The sequence below is a fragment of the Pseudochaenichthys georgianus genome, chromosome 7 (assembly GCF_902827115.2).
Source record: "Pseudochaenichthys georgianus chromosome 7, fPseGeo1.2, whole genome shotgun sequence".
In the NCBI taxonomy this organism is placed as follows: Eukaryota; Metazoa; Chordata; class Actinopteri; order Perciformes; family Channichthyidae; genus Pseudochaenichthys; species Pseudochaenichthys georgianus.
Genome location: NC_047509.1, coordinates 42734612 through 42742611, shown reverse-complemented (window position 1 = coordinate 42742611; position 8000 = coordinate 42734612).

Below are 8000 nucleotides of genomic sequence, written 5' to 3'. Positions count from 1 at the left end.
ACGCTCACACATTTTGTCAAGTGTGTGAACCATTATCCTCACTGAGGAATGCATTTTAGCTTTGGGCTGTGGACATTTCCTCTTGAGTCATTTAAAGTGGACCTATCATGCTATATTTGAAACATATATTGTAGGACCATACCTATATAAAACATGTCTGTGAAGTTTTTTTTTCAAAATACCAAACAGATCATGCATTTTAGCCATGCCTCATTTCGCTCTATTTGCTCTTTTCCAGCCCTGTTTTTGCATGGGCTGATTCTGTGAGAAGTCTTCTTCGCTGCTTTTGTGGCAGACGACAGCGCCACTTACAGGCCTGGCATATGTACTACAGCGTCTCCAGCGCTGTCGAGCGGCAATGGCCGTGGCCCAATCCCCCATTCCCCTGATAGGTGGAGAGTTGCCCATATAGGCGGGGCACCCCTTTTCTTACGTCAGAAAAATTGAAATCTGTATGAGCTCCGTTGCAGCCCCGTTTTTGGGTATGGAGGAAAAGAGAGAGGGTTGTGTTTCCTGACACTTGGTGAGTTCCCTGACACACCGGGGACACATATTCATGTATAAAAGACGTACAACGGTGCATTTTGCATGATAGGTCCCCTTTAAGTTGTGTTCATATTGATTCTATTTTGGGCGGGATGTCTACATTTAAACTTGAAAGTAAAAAAAGGACACAGATTAACAGGAAACTTTTTATTAGCTCGTTCTGACATTAACCAGCGATGCAAGAGGCCTAGTCTCTTCTGTCTCAGGCCATCACAGCATACTGACATTTTCAAATCATTAAAAATGCTTCCTTTTTTAGACACAATCCTCCCATTTATATCAAATAGAGTATGTCTCTATGAATTAAAAATGACTGCATTGAAATTCTCCCTATTGCTATTTTGTTCACTGTATTGTAAGTTTACATGAAAAGATAAATACATTTTCAGGAATCAATGTGTAAACATTAACGGCCTGAAACACTCAGACATGATCATTTTCACACAACCAGTTGTAGGAATCAATGCTATTTTGTTACAATCTGCCTAGTGTCATAAAAGAGTTTGGGGTGTAGTAGCAGCTGTCACATTTGTTCAGTTCAATTGAGTTTCTGTCTTTGTTGCTAAGGAGCTGAAGCCTGTCATTTAAGGGAGAACATGAGTTCCTCCTACAGAGACACCAGGGAACCTGCAGAGCAACCACAGCGTCTCACTCTCTGAGAGGGGGGGGGGGCTCAGCAGACTGTCAAGGTTGTGAGCAGAGCACAACTCTGAGTTTTTTGTCCTACGACGCTGGTTCACTTCTTACCGGGGTAGATCTCCATGGTAACTTATGCTGAACACCTAACCTGCTCCGGAGGTTTGGTTCCAGATAAGAGATCAACTCAGTGAAAGCACCGCCTGCAGACCAATCAGAGCTCAGTGTGGGGAATTTAAAGTTATCAAGTCCTATTACAGAATAAAAGAAATACAGTTTAAACTTCCGTATGCAGGAAAGACGCCGACGTGTCTTATCATTCATATCACATCAACAATCACATCATCGATCATATAATATCATAATATATCATATTTCCTTATCTGAGTCAGCTGAGCCGTATCTGGCCATGCAACACTCACAGTGTCACATACTGGATGCAGAAGTATTATTTTAAGCAACACATTAAGTTGACGAAACACTCGAGTCAAATGTAATTAAAGTCAGATCCACTCGTGTCTTAGATGGGGCAGTGATATCATAAAACTGTTAATGTACGCATCAAAGAAATTTGTCTAATATTATTGTTTACTTTTCATTCAGGAAGTATGACTCTGTGCTGCTGTCAGTACGCTTGTCCATGTTTGTGATTGGTCAAATGTTACTAACCCCGCCCCTTTCACGTGAACGCGCTCATAGTGAGCCGCAGTCCCTCCCTTTCCGGTGGAACTCCATGGGACCTTATTTCGGAAAAAGTATGTATTGAAGTCAATGGCGAGAGAAAAGTTATCTTTCGATCCCGTTTGAATTGTGCCATGAATTACACATGTGATGTTTGTCAATTTAAAAGATAATTTCCAAGTAAAAAAAGTCACAGTTTGTCGTACAACTGTGAAGTAATACTTATTTGTGTGTGAAACCGCTCAATGAGGGGGATTTGACGTGTGTTGGTGACGTGTGTTGTGCGAGACCAGAGATGTAGTTCGGTTGCGATGTAGCGGTTACACAAAAAAAAGTGTTACTTCACAGCAGTGGCATCTCTGGTCTCGCACAATACACGTCACCAACACCAGCATGAGGTGAAAAGTATTAAAGGAGGTGGAAATCATTACACGTCTGGGCATGTTGAGAGCTGCTATTAAACAAAAGGGGAGTTAGTCGGTTCCGTAAGAGCCAACATGCGGGACTGGCTGTACATGGTTTCGGGGTGTTAAACGAGTGTAATGTGTAACGTTAATGTCAGCTAGCTAACATTAGCTAACAAGCACACTCTTGTGTTTTTTTTTAGCAACTAGTTTTCTGCGTACCTTGTCCTTGACAACACTAATGTTATCCACAGCATACACAGCGATCACTCAGTTCTTAACGAGAAAACAAGTTGCTAAAACAAAACACGGGAGTGTACCTTGTTAGCTAATGTTAGCTAGCTCACATTACACTCTTTTAACACTCACCTCGGCTCTTACGGAACCGACTAAATCCCCTTTTGTGTGTATACAGCTCTCAACATGCCCAGACTTGTAGTGATTTTCTCCTCGTTTAATACTTTTCGCCTCATTCTGAAAGACGTGCCAGCTTGGTGTTGGTGACGTGTGTTGTGCGAGACCAGAGATGTAGTTCATTGAGCGATTACACAAAAAAAAAGTGTTACTTCACAGCAGTGGCGAGCCGTGACTTTTATACCTAGGCCCTCTGACCCCCACCCATTCCCTCGAAAAGTTATTACGTCACAGCGTATACTTCAGCGGAATATCAAAACAGCGGTCCGGGCTGCAACACGCATCAATGACAGCGACCCTCTACCACACAAAACAACACAATTGATCTAAACACCTATCATGACAGGGCACCCACAGCCAAGTAACAATTACAAATGAATGAAGTCGGCACGGTGGCCCACATTGAAAATGACTTAGGCCTACCTTTGATGATAAATCACTTAAACACAAAGTCCATCCTCCTGTCCTTTTGGATGAAGCACTTGATGGCGGGTCATTCAGCTGATCCTTTGCCACTCCAGTTTATCATTGTAACTCAATCTTGAAAATGATTCGGTTCATAAATCTATCTATCATAAATCTATCGATTAGATTTATGATAACAAAACGTGCATTTATCTAACAGGTTCGTTTTCCACAGACCTTATTTCAAGCTATTTTCCAAAACCCTCTGGAGAAATCCCATTGCTTTTCTGTCGAGGGAACCCGAGCGCAGCTTACTTCCGGGTTTTAGGACGCGTCACTGCACCACTTGCATAGACCTCACAGCGGGCGGAACTTGTCATAAAGTCCGCGAAAATAAAGCCCACCCATTTAGAGGGAAGATATGATTGGTCAATTGTCCTGTCATTTGATATTACTCTCTCGTTGAGTTACTATAGCGGGCCCTCTGTGAATGTACAGAGGGACCAACAAGCTCTCCCGTCTTCACAGTAACTCGCAGAGACGCCTAAAGGAGCTTCTTTCATTTAAAACCTGTTAAACCCCGAGCCTGTTTTTCAGGTTCCAGGCTCGAAAATGACATTCCCAGAACAAATGACCATATCTTCCCTTCTAAAAGGGTTAAATTAATAATATTTGTTCTCAAAGTAATGATAAATCTGTGAGTTGGATGTAGAAAAGTCAGAATAAATATAGATGTTTTTTATTTTAAAGAAAATTCAGATTGAACATGGTAAAAAACTGTAAATTATAGTGTCCGTCCAAAACATATTTTGTACTTATAGTGAAAACTAACCTTGGATGATGGGTTAGTAGACTAAAAGCTTTAGGAATCCAAAGTACAACATATAATAAGTACCCTGTATCAAGATTGATGCAAAACAAGTGATATTTGACCATTTTAGACAGATTTAGCAAAAAAAAACCTCTTCTGGGGCCATTTGGGTGGATTTTCCATATCTCTGGCCCCCCTTGCTGGATTTTGACATGTGACATCTCTTTCTGACCGTCAGAGCCAATGGAATCGAGGGGAACTCACACACAGTCCTTATTTGGTAATGTGTGTGTGTTAGACTGCCGCATAGCCAAGACCGGAAGCAGCAGCCACTCTGGTGGCTACCATTAGCAGCTAACTTTTGCTCTGCGATTTTTACATAAAAATGGAATTATGGATTATAAATGACATAATTTGTTTTTATACAGAGACGTTAAAAACCTATGGATTAACCGATTCAGCCGCGTTCTTTCTCGTTTTAATGCCATTGAACACGTCTTTTGATCAGATTGACAGCTACGGTGAGACGATCTCCCTAGAAGCTCCGTAAAGGTACGTGTTGTGATGTCTGTGTTTGCTTCCCCTGTCGCAAGTTCGGATCACTCAGTGATGATACTATATACCTAAATAATCTGTGGAACCTCAGCTTTAATCGGATATCTTGTATGTGCAGCTACGATAAGTAATAAGAGTACTTTTATCTTGAGTTCTGTGCCAATGTCCGTTAGCATTTTTCGCTAAGGGGTCATTTAGATGCTTCTTATGAGACTTGTGTTTTGTTTTGGTAAAAATGGTTTGTATCGTCAGTTAGCTGAGATTATTCCCGTTAATCTGGTATAACACATGAATAGGTTCTTAAATATTACGATCCCCTGAGACACAGTGTTGTGAAAAAAAAAAAACCCGCCAGCGGGGACCCTGTTTTTTTTTAAAATCTTTAACAGGTTTTAACCCTTCACACTCCAACAGAAACTGAACAGGCAGATTCAAAGGATTTATTTATTTGGAAATGTTATTTTAAATACAATTAAATGAAGTTATTTTGGTAAAACTAATGAAGAATATAACTAAAAAACTTTTTTTTGTATGTTTTCAAATATTATTTTTTAGAATATCTTAGGCCCTCAGAGAGGGCCTAGAGGGCCCTGACAGCTCGCCACTGCTTCACAGTTTTACAACAATTATAATTTGTTTTGACTTGGAAATTATTTTTGAAGATTGACGAACATCATAGGTAATTCATGGCACAATTCAAACGGGATCGAAAGATAACTTTTCTCTCGCCATTGACTTCAATGCATAATTTTTCCTAAATAAGGTCCCATGGAGTTCCACCAGAAAGGGAGGGACTTCGGCTCTCGCAGGACAGAGAGGCCCAATTCCAAATCACACCCTACCCACTCCCACTCCGTGGCGGAGTGACACTCGCAGCTAAACGAGGCTCCCTCCTTTCAGATGGAGGGAGTAAATACAGCGGCAAGCTTTGGGACGGCCTCCCCTCTCTCCGGCAGAAACAGGAAATGCCGTAACTGTATGTAACAACGGTTTCAAATCAGCATCTCTTGGACAAAAAATTAAATTAATAACTAAAATAAAACTCCAAACATCTTTTAATTGTGTTTTTTTGTAAAGCTCTTTTAGTTTTAAACCTGATGTTTATAAGCTTCTTAGTTTTTACAACAGTCTGTAAATATACACAACTTTATAATAAAATGCACACATTTGCCTTTTTCTAGACTAAACACAGGTATCCGATCCTAAGTTAAAAAAATATGAGGTTATCATGAGGTTGTGAACCTTCAGAGCGACTATTTCAAGGATGCTACGTCATCGAATCCCGCGGAAGGACTGTTCCAATATACAGGATCCTTGGAATTCTACCGAGGACTGAGTCCTTTGTTGCGGGAAATTTCGAGGATGCACATGTGTATCCTCGGCGGTCTTAAAATCCCCACGATGCTTTGCGCACGGACCAATTTCCAAAAGCTTTGGCGTAAAATGGCTGAATCCAGGCAGTACACATTTAAATGTAAATGTAAATAGGCTATGTTCAGTGGCGTAGTAAATGTGTGTTTAAAGTTTATAGTCCGTTTGAGTTTTGCCCATGTGAATGCAAACCCAACCTTCTGAAAAATGAAACAATGTAACAAACTGTCAACTGTTGCACACCAGAGAAGCGGACTATTAGGTTTGAATGAGACTTAGAGTGTTTTGCACATAAATAAATAATTAAAATGAACCTTGTTTTGACTTTGCCTCTTTTGTTGATATTTGTGGTTTATGCTACAATGTGCACCAATATGTGTAAAAAAGGTTTGCAGACATCAAGTATGATATGAATACACATTTTATTATTGATTGGTGATGTTGATTTTATGATTTACTTATGGCTGCGGCTGCGTGCTTATCCTCCAGGACTTTTTCAAGGCTGCAAACAGAAGGAGAAGGTTTTATGTTAGTTTAGTGGTTCTGTCCTGGAGAGATGATCATTTTACATAAATACAATTACTCAAGTAGGCTACATCTTCGCAATCAGTTATGAGTCTTCAAACAAATCACGCTCAATTTAAGCCGGGGCCTCTCATATGACGCACACCTGCACACTTGCTAGCCTGTTCCATTATTCGTTCTCCGATGCTAGGAAGGATTCTTGCCTAGCCTTGAAGGTTTGAAGCCTCACTGTTTGAGGGCTTGATAACCCACTCCCGCTCCACACTTGTTGGTTTGGAACAGCACTTAATGTGGCAGCCCCTCCGGGCAAACGGAGGGGTAGTGTGCAGGGTGTAGGGTGTAGGGCAGGGGTGCCCAACCTTTTTTTAACCGAGAGCTACTTTTAAAGTTGCCAGTCTGCCGAGATCTACCAGTCCAAATAGAGAGGCGTAGCCATTACTGACAGCCTACTACCAGGTAAATACACACTTCTACTTGTATAAAACTGACCTTTAATACTCCATAAAATACTGCAGATCCTTTATTTTACCTCTTTCTAATCTACACACATACAAGTATTTAACTGAAGTTACACAACAGTGTTGTTGATACAGAGTTGGAGTTTATTCACACGTCACTACAGTGGGTAATGTTTACAAGAAGCATTGAACAGTGCTGCCACATGACACAGGAAAAAAGAAAAGACTCTGAACGCTTTCTTTACCATTATATAAAAATAGTGTTGCTCCAAAAGTATAAATGAGGCTTACTAATAAGACAACTCAGATCTGAAGCTACACAGGAATCTGCTGCCAAAGTGCAATAAAAAAGACAAAATTAATAGAATCAAACCCTTTTTTTGTTGCATTTTAGTAGAGTATAAAAAGAAATGCCTTTAAAATAGGATGCAAGCAACACTAGTTTCATAACCTGAATTGATAATAAGACTATAATCAATTTAAGTTTGCATTCTTATACCATTTTGTACAATAATTATAATGAAAATGGACTGCTGTGCATTTAGCTGTCCTCTCAGGCCCCTCCCCTTTTGGGAGCGTGGGGCAGAATTAGGAGGGAATTCCGTCTCGTAGCGTTTGTGCACTGTTTTGAAATGCCGCTCCTAAATTACCCTTCTTCGATAAAGCCACGCTCGCATTGCAGATGAGACAGATGGACTTTGAATTGGAATACATACAACAATAATCATCCTCCCACTCGGAGTGAAAATTATATATTTTGGGCTTTTTTGCTTCAGCCATAATTGCGGTCTTGTTTGTGTGCGGACTGTCACTCCTGTTGACACGGACAACGTCAGCAAAATAGTGCCCACTGCCCACCAGCCACGCCCCCACACATGGGGTCACGCCGGCCAATCACAAAGCTTTGGTGCATTCAAGTGCATTATTCTGGCACGGGAAGATTATGTTATAGGACATTAACGATAAAACAGAATATTGTTGTTCTATTTTTAGACACATCTCGCGATCGACTGGGAATCTCCCCGCGATCGACCGGTCGATCGCGATCGACTGGTTGGGCACCCCTGGTGTAGGGGGTGGATTGGACTTGGGCTATAAACCCTGGGTGGATTTTCCGAGTTGATAACCAGCGTTTTAGGACCGGTTAGCGAAATCTCGTTTGTTAGGGTTAGTTAACCTCTTCTACACCGTACC